At 39.3% G+C, this 13,173-nt stretch overlaps 1 long non-coding RNA gene across 1 annotated transcript; it reads right to left on the reverse strand.

Moving 5' to 3' along the window:
• Positions 1–1,800: 1,800 nt before the first annotated feature.
• LOC133274805 (uncharacterized) lies at positions 1,801–11,443 on the reverse strand. The gene is made up of 3 exons (XR_009745282.1): positions 11,364–11,443; positions 10,894–10,961; positions 1,801–2,021 (listed from the first exon to the last, which is right to left on the reverse strand). It is a non-coding gene; the product is annotated as an uncharacterized LOC133274805 (long non-coding RNA).
• Between the last annotated feature and the right edge of the window lie 1,730 nt (positions 11,444–13,173).

A 13,173-nucleotide genomic window follows, 5' to 3' on the forward strand; every position in this document is an offset into this window, starting at 1 on the left:
ATGTCTCACATCAGCTATTTTTGATGGACATGTCTGCTCAATGTAATTCTCTGGAAACCTTGTCTGAATTGTCATTTATAAGATTATGAGAGGAACATGATCTAGGTATGGCCAAGGAAGACAAAATCAGACAAAATCATCTGTACTTAATGCTGAATGAAACTTGCAACATTATTTTTTTCAATATTTCCCCCACCAGTGAAATCAATCTTTTTCCTTTCTTTTCAATATTTCACTTTCCTCAGCTATATATCTTCCTAATCCCTCTGATGCAGAAAACCTTCTTTTCATTTTCTTGTACTTAGAGGTGGAAATTTGTGGAGAATTGAATCGAGATCTCATTAGTTGTAAGGCAGTCCCATACTCTTAAAAGATCAGTTAATGAGGTAGTGAATAGCGTGGCTGTGTGTGAACATCTGCAAAGACAGAGGACAACACCACCCTTTGTCATTACACTGTGAGTTCTGTTAAAGCACATCAAAAAGGTTGAGGCAATGTTAAGTATCACAGATTTTCTATATTTGATGTGGTTTTCTGCCTTTAGATAAAGGAGAGTGGAAGTGCAGGAGGATGAAGGGCCAAGGAGGCAAAAATGAAAGTGGATTTGAATTGCAGGCAGAAATTGAATAGCCCATAAAAGCTGTTTAAAAATCCAAAGACAGGGAGGACAGCAAGTGGCAAGTATTTGACAGCAGACAGATTTTATGGGAAAGAAGAAAACCATTTCTGTGTTTAACTGTGCTTACAGTTGATCAACTTTTAATTCTGTTCATTAAGCTTCATTATTATGAAGTGTAATATAGTCACAAAGGAGTTGATTTGATTAAAATTTGAAGTGGAACAATTCTGAAATAGTACTGCCATGTAACACTCCTAAGCAAGATTCACACACAGGCATTCTCCAACTTAAATCCAATAGAGATGCTCCCTATCAAATCAGAATTTGGCTCTAGTTCCTGGGACTTTCTAATGAATCTAAATCCAAGCCCAGTCAGTACCTCTTTCCATTCCTGTTGGATACGTTAAGCTTTGATGGCTTTTATTCTTAATGCTTCTTGACTTGTTTCAGAGTTGTTCTAAAGACCTGGTTCTTCGCATTAACAATTCCCTGATCGTGAAAACATACAGCAACTGCTTCCACTTGCAATGCACATTGCTATTTGTCTATCAGCCAGGAAAAAATTGCATGTGGTAAATCTCTGAGCTGGCCATTCTGAAATTTTCTTTTCTAGTGCATGTTACATGTTGTGTAGGATGAGAGACTGGACAGTTTTTTAGGATCTGTTTCAAATCTTATTCACCTCTCAAGGAACTTTATGCCTTTCAAGTGAATGCTGCAATTAAGAATGCACTTGGATGTATGAAGCCAAACAAGGACTCTGGCCTCAGGAAATATGTGCCTCTTGTTTCCTCTGGGTCCCTTGGGAAAATGTGCCTGTTGTGAAATCTTAATGATGTCCTGCCTTTAGGAATTGGTCCTGCTGCCTTTCTCTCACTCACATAATTACATCTGCTCTGTTGCAATCTGTAATGAACAATGTTCAGGACAGGCCAAAACTTGTTTGCCTTATTGACACAAACAGTCTGATGGAAAGCCCTGGGATTATGCATGTAAATGAACTCAGCATGGTGTAGACCACTCTCTAACTGCCATAGCACTCAGTTTTAGGGAATATTCAGTGTTTCACAGATTCCCATGTGCCTAACTACTGAGGAGCATTCTCTGAGCTCACAGACATATTTCTCCATGTACTTCTTGACTGGACAGAAGATGCTGCTATGAGGACTTTTAAACTATCTTAGACTTTTTTCTTATTTTAGAAACATATGTCTTACTATATATGCTATTATATAAGGGATTGCATGCTTTTTATCCACAATGGATGCAATATGCGGCAACACCATACTGCCAAGACATCTGGAAATAACCGTTTCTCTGTGAAATTCCTTTTCTCGTTGAACAACCAGGCAAGTCTTCATGAGGACTTGGGACATCTAAGAGGCGAAATGTAGTACCTGATCTGAAAAATAAGGAATAGTAAGAAGATTCAACAACATGGCTATTAAGAGATCAATAATTTCTATGAAAAATTGTAGTGATAATTTGTCATGAAAAAAAAAAAGACAGTGGGAAATTGCCTTTTTCAACTCAAGTAAGAGGACCTGGAGTTGAATTTGCACATTAGCACTGATAAACTTTGCCTTTGAATAACAGGTAAAAAAACCACAAAAAATAATATGATAGAAATTATTTCAGCGCTGAATTGTTATCAGGATGTATAGGATATTCATTGTTCATGAAATCTCTTCCCTTAGATTTGTAATATAAAAGTAGAAGCAGAAATGGTAAATTAGGAACACCTAGTTTATCCTTTGAGAGCTGGGTGGTAAAGATAGTTAAGGTGTTGTTATGGAAATTTCCCCCCTCCCTGCATCACAGAAAAAAAAAATAAAAAGGAACATGAGCACACAAAGAGCAAAACACGGAATAAGGTCCTCCTATAATTCCCTTCTTTCCCCCAGGACAAAAGTGAAAACCACTTTAGAGGAAATTCTTATATTTATATAAAATAAGGATTTTAGGATTTTTTTTTTCCTGCTATCATCTAATTTCCAATGAATAAGAATTACTTTCATGCTTTGTCAGAGTCAGACACGATTTTAGTAGAATTTACCCTGAGCTATATAAGCATTAGAAAGTGAAACATTTTTTCCCTAGATATGGGTCTGTTCATGGCTTGTATATTATAGTTTGCCTTATAACATCTCAGGGATTGAAGCCTAAGGCTCTGTGTGTGAGTTGCCCAAAACTGAAGGACCCTTACACGCTTTGACAACCAACAACGTGCATTAGCAAATGATGTGAGTATTTCATTTGAAGTGCAAAGAATAAAGGACATTGCTTTAAGTCAGTGAGGAAAACGAAAAACTTAATATAGGTTGAGTACAAAAGATATGTCCAAACCTGACTGCTTTATGTAAGAATAATTAAAAGGAGGCACTCTAACAAAGGTACACTTTTTAATAAGTTCCTTCTTCAAGTGTTTTTCATTTATTTTCTCCATTTCTTCTCCTCCCTCAGCACATGCTGATCCACTGACTGCTGCCTTCATTAGCAGTTAAATTAATGTTGTCTGACCAGGACATTTTTCCTGAGAAAGAGACTTGGTAAACTGTGAACTCCTTTTGTACAGTAGTCACTTGGAAAAGTGCTCTTCCTGCTTTCACTTATTTGTACAGTGGGAGATATTCAGAAACCCTAGCTTTTGAAATATAAACTTAACAGAAGTTTTTGAGCACCTCCATTATTTGGCATGACTTTCACACAAGCTGAGTACCTTGCTGCTCGCTTACTTGCATTCTCTGCAGTTAGTGTCTCTGAAAATTGAGTGAGATTTTGATACATCCGACTATAATCCTATAGGTTTCATGAAGCAAAACCTGAACAGTGGCATTTAAAAGGTATGTTAGTTGTCCTTGTGTTGTGGTTTAAAACCAGCCAGACAGCTCATTCACTCACTCCCAGTGAGTGGTGCTGGGCTGGAAGCAGTCGAGGCCCGCGTTTCCCCGAGGAGGGATGGGGAGGAGGATCGAAAGAATGCAACTCCCACTGGTTGAGACAAGAACAGTCCAGCAACCAATGTACAACACAAATCACCACCGCTACCACCACCGACAACAATGATAAGAAAAAATAACAAGGGAAGAGAATACAATACCACCCGCCAAAAAACGAGTCCGACCCAGAAGACCCCAGAAGACGTCCTTCCGGGTAACTCCCAGTTACCCCCCCTCCCCGGGCATGACGTGCTGTGGTATGGAATACCTCTTTGGCTAGTGTGGGTCAGGTGTCCTGTCTCTGCTTCCTCCTGGCTTCCCCTCCTCCCTGTCAGAGCATGAGGCTCACAAAGTCCTTGGTCAGGGTAAACATCACCTAGCAACAACTGAAAACATCGGTGTTATCAGCACTGTTCCCAGGCTGAAAGTCAAAAACAGCGCTGCACCAGCTACCAAGAAGGAGAAAAATTGACTGCTACTGCTAAACCCAGGACACCTTGCAATGAAAAATCATGGCAGTCAGGTGAAGTTCCCAACGACTGGAAAAAGGGAAATATAACCCCCATTTTCAAGAAGGGGAAAATGAATGACCCGGGAAATTACAGACCAGTCAGTCTCACCTCTGTGCCTGGCAAAATCTTGGAGCAGATTCTTCTGGAAGGCATGCTAAGGCACATGAAAAACAACAAGGTGCTTGGTGACAGCCAGCATGGATTCACTAAGGGGAAAACCTGCCTGACCAATTTGGTGGCCTTCTCTGATGGGGCTACAGAACTGATGGGCAGGAGTAGAGCAGTTGATGTCATCTACCTGGACTTGTGCAAAGCATTTGACACTGTCCCACACGACATCCTTGTCTCTAAATTGGAGCGACAACAATTTGATGGATGGACCACGCGGTGGATAAGGAACTGGCTGGATGGCTGCACACAAAGAGTTGTGGTCAATGGCTCAATATTTTCCAGCTGGAGGCCAGTAACAAGTGGTGGCCCTCATGGGTCAGTCTTGGGACTGGTCTTGTTCAACATCTTTGTCGCTGACATGGACAGTGGGATTGAGTGCACCCTCAGCAAGTTTGCTGATGACACCAAGCTGTGTGGTTCGGTTGATACGCTGGAGGGAAGGAATGCCATCCAGAGGGACCTCGACATGCTCGTGAGGTGAGCTGATGCCAACCTCATGAAGTTTAACCATGCCAAGTGCAAGGTCCTACACCTGGGTCAGAGCAATCCCAGGCACAGCTACAGGTTGGGCAGAGAAGAGATTCAGAGCAGCCCTGTGGAGAAGGAGTTGGGGGTGTTGGTTGATGAGAAAATGAACATGAGCCGGCTTCAGTGTGCGCTTGCAGCCCAGAAAGCCAACCATATCCTGGGCTGCATCAAAAGGAGCGTGACCAGCAGGTCGAAGGAGGTGATCCTGCCCCTCTACTCTGCTCTCGTGAGACCTCACCTGGAGTATTGTGTGCAGTTCTGGTGTCCTCAATATAAAAAGGACATGGAACTGTTGGAGCAAGTCCAAAGAAGGGCCACGAGGATGATGGGGGGACTAGAGCACCTCCCGTATGAAGACAGGCTGAGGAAGTTGGGGCTGTTCAGCCTGGAGAAGAGAAGGCTGCGTGGAGACCTCATAGCAGCCTTCCAGTATCTGAAGGGGGGCTATAGGGATGCTGGGGATGGACTATTCGTTAGGGACTGTAGTGATAGGACAAGGGGTAACGGGTTAAAACTTAAACAGGGAAGTTTAGATTGGATATGAAGAAAAAATTTTTTACTGTGAGGGTGGTGAGGCACTGGAATAGGTTGCGCAAGGAAGCTGTGAATGCTCCATCCCTGGTGGTGTTCAAGGCCAGGTTGGACAAGGCCTTGGGTGAGATGGTTTAGTGTGAGGTGTCCCTGCCAACAGCAGGGGGGTTGGAACTAGGTGATCTTAAGGTCCTTTCCAACCCTAACTATTCTATGATTCTATGATTCTATGAAACGTATGATGTACTAATTTCTCAGAGAAAAAGCAGGGGCTCTCATGTATGATTTTGTAAAATACACATAATTCGAGGAATGAGGTGTATCAGTCATCTAAATGGACCAACATAGAAGTAGAAGATGAACAAGGTGCCACTCTGAGATTACAGAATCATCAGGTTCAGTTCATACACCATGAACTATGAAATGGTGTTAGTGGTCAGTGTTATCTGACAATTATTTTCATACAATGATGCTTTCCATAAGGAAAACAGCGACACAGGGGAAAATACATATTACACTTATTTTAAGTGATCCCATGATTCTGTTTTAAACCAACTCCTTAATCACTCCTGCTGGAATTAACTCCATTCTGCTAGTGTACAAGAGCTACAAGTAACTGGAGCTAGGGAAGAGTTTCTGATTTTGAAGTGGAATGGCAGAGGTCCCTATGTACTGATAACAAAGACACAGTTCTTCATTGCCCTTTGCAACAAAGGTCCAATTTGTCTTAAGGCTTTTTTTCTCTGAGTCTCTGAGTCCCAGGCAACTCAAGAAAGGGAGAGATTTCAGGACGGAAGACCCTTCTCAGGCAGCAGAAGATCTGTTTGTGTTTAGCTATCATGACCCAGGATATGGAAAACTATACGTAGCAAAAGTATGCCAGGATTATAAATTACTCTGAACAGTCATTTTGAGGTATCATTTAATCCCCCTTTTTACTGGATCAGGTTTTTAAAATACATTTAGTAATATAAAGATACAGATAAATGCCAAGGATGACATTCAGAAGCAGCCAGGTGCCAAACTACTACTGAATATGGTAGGCATTATATATCAGTGTGCTTTTTAAGGCTTCTAAGAACTACCAAAAGTCTGATTTTTCGGATTAGGCTGTGCACCAATGCACCATCTGAAGTCAACAACAGCCTGGATCTAGAACTGTATCTCCTAGTTTAACCAGGTAGCAGTGGATGTAAAAAAGCTAGTAGTAAAAAGTAGTGTTCAAGCTTCAGTTATGCAGTTCCTGTGGTTTTTCATGACTCATAAAACTCCATCCTACTTTGTAGTGCAAGGAGAATCTAAATACCCAACAGCCCACAGCTCATTCTGCATCATCTCCCTGAAAACAGCTTCTGACTCTCAGCATTTCACAGACCTAGTCCAGTGGTTTTGCATGTTTCCTGCCTTTGGACAATTTTGTGTATGTACTTTCTAGAAACCTTTTTTCTGTCTATATCCTTGACATCACTGGCTACTGTGGTTTCTAGTAGTGCTAATTCCTGTGGCCATGTGTTGCAGTGAAAAGTCTTGGGTTTTCTGTTTGTTTTTTTTTTCATGATTTTGCATATGTGGCTTAGATATGATTACTTTGTTTTAGTTTTAAGAATGATGGTTTGGAACCAACTTCTAGAGAAGAAAATCCTCGACAAATTTAGGTTTGGTTCTGTATCTAAAATTAAGAGCTTTTCTTCTGCCTAAATCTGGTTGGGTTTTGACTAAACCTAGTGGTTTTCACTAGATATAAAATATAGCTATTGATATACTTAAATTTTCTCTTTGCCTCCCCTCACCCCCCGAAGTGTTACAGAAATGAAAAAGTTGTGATTTTTTTTATTATTCAGGAGTATTTTGCCAGGTGAGTAGGAAAATCTTTTAGGCACTAACTTTTTTTTTTCTTAGATCGCATCATAAGTCACTGTAATTATCAACAGCAAAAAAGTCTCTTTCTTTAAAAAGACATTTTGATATTTATCAGTTCATGTTTTGTAGTATTATCTCCCATGCTACACTGTAATTTAAAGGTCAATGATGAAGTAATTTGAGATTTAGTAATCCTAATGTTTTGATACTTCAATTTGACAAAAATGAGTCAGAGTTTGCAGTTGTTGAAAACTGTGAGAAAAAGAATTTGGTTCTTGGTCTATTTCCACGTTCAGAACAGGGTTTTGGTTGTTTGATTTTTGTTTGGTTTGGGTTTATGCTTTCTTGTTAGATTTTGAGTGGCAAAGGAATTTCAGAGCATTTTGAAAATTCAGAAAATATATTGGTAATATTTTTTTTTAAACTATTTTGTGAGTTCATGAGTTGCTAAAACAAACAAATATTCTACACTCCTATTTCCTTTTAGATAACAATAGAGGTGTTTTTGAGGAAAAATCATACTCTTGGGAAAAAAAAATAACCACTAAAGACTGGAAATACGGGATATGTCAATCATCTCATTACATCCCCAGTGATGATAATACAAGACACATACCTAAATTCCAGGGTTTTGGAGCTTTGCTCCCCTATAACTAGTCCCTAACTATAAAAAATGTACAACTATTCCATAGGAAAACATAGGCAAAGAAAAGATGGCACAGATTAGGATGCTAAATGGGAAAAGAGGAGGACTAGTAAGGGAGATATTTGGACCAACTTGTGTTGCAGAATGCCAGATGGATAGGAGGATTACTATTAAATTCTTGTCACCATTGCATTATCGCATTGTACCACAATGTCTTTGGCAAATGTTATGGGGTTTTAGTCATAGATAAAAAATAGTGTTAATTTAGTGCACGGGAAGCTCATCTTCTCTGACAGTCATCAAAGGGAAGGCAAGATAAATAGCTTTTAGGTCTATACACATGCTACATTTATCTACATTTAATGCTATCAAACAGTTCATCCATAAGTTGGAAGTAAATAGGAAAAAATATTGCTTTTAGAGTTGTGGGTTACAGAAATTCTATTTCATTTTATAGTAGGAAAAAAAAAAAATCCCTGAATTCTGAAGACCTAACAAAGCACAGGTCTTATTTCCAGTTAGCCTTACTTATATTAATAGATCTTCAAGAGCTGAATCTTATCAGAATAGTATAAAGATGACTTCATTGTGGTGTGTGGTGTATAAGTAGCTTCAGAAGGAGAATATGAATGTTCTAAAGAAATCTTTAACCAATTTAAAAAAAGCCTGAGAGGAATCAATTGCTGGAAACTGAAGCCAGATAAAGTTAGACTAAATGTAATTTTTTTAATTATCACTATGATTGAATGTTGAAATATGCTCCTGGGATAGACAGATTCTCCGTTTCCGCAGACTTTCAGCACAAGGTAAAAAATCTTTTGAGAAACTTTGTTTTAGCTGAGTGTAAGTTATTTCTGAGGCAATTACTAGGTGTTTGTTTTAGTAAATGGATAGATTTTAATGGCAGGGATGGTCAAGCCACGTAAGGTTCCCTTCTGGCCTCAAACACTGTGAGTCTTCGAAGAAAAAGTACATCGAGCTGTGCAAATGAAAACTTTTATGCAGGTTACTACACAACAGGTTTACAACTGTCTTTTGGTTGTGTCTAACACTAATAACAGGAGATGCTGCTGCCACATATTGATCTCAATGAACTATTTATATTGGTACAGAAACTGTTTTTATATTCTGTATAATGAAAACAAACTGATGCTTTTTAGTTGTTGTTGTTTGGTTTTCTTTGTTTTGTTTTATTTCCAAGTTATTCTCTGTTTTGTGTTTCACTTAGAGAATTTTCCCTTGCCATCCCTGATGCTCTGAATTGTGCTCACATCACCCATGATGCTGCCAATATGTTCTCTACCCTACCCAGCCACCACTGACTCCATGGCAAGACTTTCATGGGCTGCCTTCACTGTTTCCTTTAATTGCATGCTTTCCGAAGATGTCTTCACAAAAGATCTAAATGCTTCATTATGCACAGGGCAAACCCCAGAGCCCCACCTCACCTTTCCCAGTGTCTCAGCTATTTCTGGAATTACCCCAGCTAAGGATGAATAGTGCTGAAATTGGCAAGTTTGCCCCAGTTTCTGTACTGTGCCATCCTGCTTCTTTTCTGTTCACTTGCCATTGCTTCTTTTTAGGCTGTTACTATTTTCTATGCTTTTTGCTGACTGGGGGAATGAATTTCATGTAACCAATAGCAGTCTTTTTTTTCCCATCAACTAAACATGGGGAAATAAATCTATGAGTTTGAGTTTCCTTCTCTTATTTCTATTACTTGGGTTGAAATCACTAAAATAAGTGCGAAGGATTACTAGAAAACCATTATTAAGAGAAAGTTAGACTTTTTTTTTCTTTGCATTGCTCATCTATTGCTTTAGATAAATGCTACATTTGTTACTGCAGACTTTCTTGAGTGCCATGCCCTGGGATAAGAGCAAGCAGCCTTTAGGCTCTACAGATCTTTTAGCAACCATCTGATATCATTCTGCACTGTTCTGAGAGGCTCATTACACAAAAACCACATTGAATTTGATAGACCAGGTAAGGTAGAGAGCAAAACTTAAATTATTTCCACATGAGCTGGTAAAGGAGAAAGAAGAGATAACATAATTTACCAATACTCTAATGTTTAATTATGCTAGTAGGAACAGCCATGCTATCCTGTTGTGCCATGAAATGAGAATGCTGTATGCTGGACAACATTCTTCACATGTGCCAGCTCAGCTTTTTAGCTTATTTATGCTAGTCTGCACCCAGAATCCCCTTGGTGGCTTTATTGATGCTCCCTGACTAAAGAATAAGAGCTGAATGTAATCCACTTCTGCATCTAGAAAGTAACTTTCAAGCGTGTTTTAAAAGTACAGATCTTTTCCTCTTGAAAAGCATTATGGGTGTAATTACTCTTGCCTAACTTCCGTCATTTACAAACATTGACCAACATAAAATTGTTGCTAACAATCATCTATTCACAGATTGACCTGCAGACACAGCATTCTGCTAACAATTGTACCACCCATTCAGTTTCCCCTAAGGTTGTCGATGGCTTTTACATCAGCTCATTTTCTCTATTACCCGTGATAACTCTCCTGCAACAGAACACATTAGCATATTCAAAGCATCTCTGTTTATTGTTTTGTAAAATGACCTTAACAAAACCTCCAATCCTAAATAGGAATCAACAGCTGAAAGAGCATACTGAACAACTAAGGATCATTGCAACTGATACTACAAATACTTTAATTTACTGTTTAGAGCTACTTTGTTGCTTTCAGATACTTGGTTTCTAACAGGACAATAGGTCTGATTCTCTTCTGTTGATTGTTTTGCATTGGTAAACCATAAATGAATACATTTCCCCATTTACTGATTGTGAGTGAGGAGAAAGCACAGGTTCTGTATATTTAAAACAGGAGAATTCTTTTCATTGGTAAAGCTAAAATGAGTCTCCTTGTTGACATGATTTATAGCAGTGAAGGCAGGCCTGATAACCACCCAGGCTCAGTCTATAACTCCTAGAATGAATAGATTATTATCTTCTTTTATTAAATTCATGCATGGCTTGCTGTTGAAGCTGTATATTAAAAGGAAAACAAATACTGTACAGCTATATTCTGCTATCAATTCAATGTACAGACTTCCTACCATGCCTGATCAATAGGGAATGCGGTGTGAAATCAATGTCCAGATCTGGCCCATAGCAGTCAGTTCTCCTGAGAACAGTATATCCATGTTAATGTCACATTCAAATAAGAACAAATTCCTATTACTCTGGGAATCAGTGACCCTTTACTGTTGATTTAATGGTGGAGTGGCTATGGGGGGTGAGGCCCTGACACTTTGAGTAGAGTTTAAAAGGCTGTTATTCTCTTTATCGTTAGGTATGACAACTTCAGGTTTGCAATTTGACGGAGAGCTGAAAACAACTGCATCACAGATCTGTTCCTCTATGAAGTCAAACAAAAGAAATAGGCTTTCTACCCTGTTGGTAATTTTCCAGTATCTGCTTTACTTGCTGACTGTAACAGGTTTTTCCTTTTTTAGATTCATACATCTAATAACACTTTTGCTAACACCATTTTTTATTAGGGGTTGAAGGGACTTGTAACACTTACATATCAGTATCTGCTTCATTTCTGACCACAGACATTCAGCCTGAATAGAAACCATGTATGGCACCAGATGCAAACATGCAGCCCTCCATCCATTTTGACAGGTTGCATCATAGACAGATACATCATTACATCATTCTTTAGGCTGTTAATTTCCTGCCTGGGAGGACTGGAGCAGATAGGAGTGCAGAGGAATGACTAACAGTCAGCTGGAATATCTTCTGCACATCTTCTGATTCAAGTGACACCCTAGGCAGACTTGTACAGATGTCATCCTTGGGACTGCAACAGTACAGGTCATGGGAATACTGCAAAGACTGACATGTCAGCAGTGAAAACATGTCTTTCCAGGCCTTTGGCTATAATATTGAACAGATTTCTTAGATTCCTAAAATTAGTTAATTAGATATAAATGTGAGGCTTTTGCGTTATTCCCTCGCACTCCTGTGTTCAAAGCACTATTATGTGAGTTAAGTTAATTATGGTCCTGTAGATTTTAAATGCTCTACATTAAGATATATTTAAACAGTAGTAATCATGGGACTGTGTTCAGTGACTTGGAAATATGAAAACTTCATGGGGGAAAAGAAGGAAGAGACAATGTTAAACTACTGCTTTGAGGGTGTTGAAAATAACAATCAGCTTTCAAGCAAAAGCTTGAAACTCTGGTGGTATTATTCAATATTCCATGTAACACAGGAGACAGCAGTGAAGTTTTAATTACCATAATTTAAAAATATAGCCAATATTCAATATATTGTGCTTTCTTTTTTAGCAGTGCGTGCTTAAAGAACTTTCTCAGCAGCCTCTCCATTTGTTTCTTTCCCTGTTTTTTAACATGTAAATATGAAAGGTTAGGAAGATTGTGACCAAAGCTGGATGTAGTATGAGGTTGCTTTACTGCATCTCTGCTTACCTCTGGATGCAGAAGCAGTAGGGATAAAAAAGGGGGGTGAGAACTGTTCAGGCAAAAGAGAGTAGATGAAAAGCAGAAACACTGAATAGAAAGTAGGCTTTCAGTGGAGAACCCCCCAAATTCATTGAAAAGACAACAGTGAAATGGCCAGAGGAAAATACTATACATGTTTTCAATACACATACTTATGACTTCAGGTTTGAAAAGGCACACCATGTGATGTCCAGTGCCTTTGACATCCCCCATCCATACCACGTGCTGTAGTCTCCTGGTAATGAGACCCATTTTAGGATGCAGTGGGTAAAGCCATTCAAAGCCTCATGCTTGATTAGTCAGTTGCCTTTGACACTGCCGATCATGAAGTACTGCTGACCTGATAGTGCAGCTGTGTAAAATAACAGGCAGCTGCTCCTCCTCTTCCTCAAGGTCCATGACATGGGAATCCCCATAGGACTTGGCACTTATTTGATGTCAGCATCCAACAACTAAAGGACACTGAGAGCAAAGAACAGAGTCTCTTGAGTCATCAGGACTGTTTTTTTGCTGTTGCAGATCTCCACCTTGTATTATTCCTTTCACAGGCTGATTGAGGAGCAGCTTGAAACTACATGTTTTCCTACTCCTACTCCAAACAGAAAGCTCTTCCAGAATCAAATTCTTCCAGTACCGCCTGAGGACATTTCTCTGCTCATTAGTCCTGTTCATTAGTCCTAGTGACAACATTTTCCTTTAGTTTAATTACCTCATCTTCCTCCTCTGACATTTACCTCACTAATACGTTTATAGAGAACAAATTATCTCTCCTCCCAGGCTTTCTTTGGTTGAGCTGACAAGCACATACTTTTTTAGTTTCACTTCCTAATTTAGACTCTCCATTCCCTGGTATACCCATTTAAG

This window comes from Pezoporus flaviventris, unplaced genomic scaffold (assembly GCF_033815535.1).
Source record: "Pezoporus flaviventris isolate CSIRO_AGI_PZ_B2104156 unplaced genomic scaffold, CSIRO_AGI_Pfla_v1 ptg000036l, whole genome shotgun sequence".
Classification (NCBI taxonomy): Eukaryota; Metazoa; Chordata; class Aves; order Psittaciformes; family Psittacidae; genus Pezoporus; species Pezoporus flaviventris.